This window comes from Galeopterus variegatus, unplaced genomic scaffold (assembly GCF_000696425.1).
Source record: "Galeopterus variegatus unplaced genomic scaffold, G_variegatus-3.0.2 Scaffold2362, whole genome shotgun sequence".
Taxonomy (NCBI): Eukaryota; Metazoa; Chordata; class Mammalia; order Dermoptera; family Cynocephalidae; genus Galeopterus; species Galeopterus variegatus.
In genome coordinates this window covers 58,982-59,445 of record NW_007728473.1, presented here as the reverse complement: position 1 = coordinate 59,445, position 464 = coordinate 58,982, and the positions used below count along the sequence as shown (strand labels likewise).

Below are 464 nucleotides of genomic sequence, written 5' to 3'. Positions count from 1 at the left end.
TGTGTCACTCTGGAATAGCCAGCAGAAAAACTATTCAACAAGATTTTACAGCTAAAAATGTCATTGGGGAGGATTCCAAACAAGACATTTGCGTGGCATGCATTAATTCTACAGATGACACTACCACACAATCTATATTAGCGTTAAAAACATATAGTGAATACAGTAAAATATTAATGTTTGGTATTTTTAACATTAAAAATATCTAGTAAATATTGAAATATGTAGGATGTTGACTATATTAGCCCGGAGTCATTGTTTAAAGATTTAATAAGGAATTAAATTAGGTCTTTCATGGACATATTACTTAATTTCCCTAAGCCTTGTAAATATATTTCTCCTTTGTAAATTAGGAAGCAAAAAACTTGCCTCTGAGTAATATAAAGAGTTAGATTAAATAAGATAATATGAGGGCCAGCCCGTGGCTCACTTGGGAGAGTGTGGTGCTGATAACACCAAGGCCA

The 464-nt window shown here is 33.0% G+C and overlaps 1 protein-coding gene across 1 annotated transcript in view; it reads right to left on the bottom strand.

Annotated features, from left to right (window-relative positions):
- Positions 1-464, bottom strand: part of PYROXD1 (pyridine nucleotide-disulphide oxidoreductase domain 1) — a 29,624-nt gene that overhangs the window by 1,414 nt on the left and 27,746 nt on the right. The gene's annotated exons all lie outside the window — the stretch shown is intronic.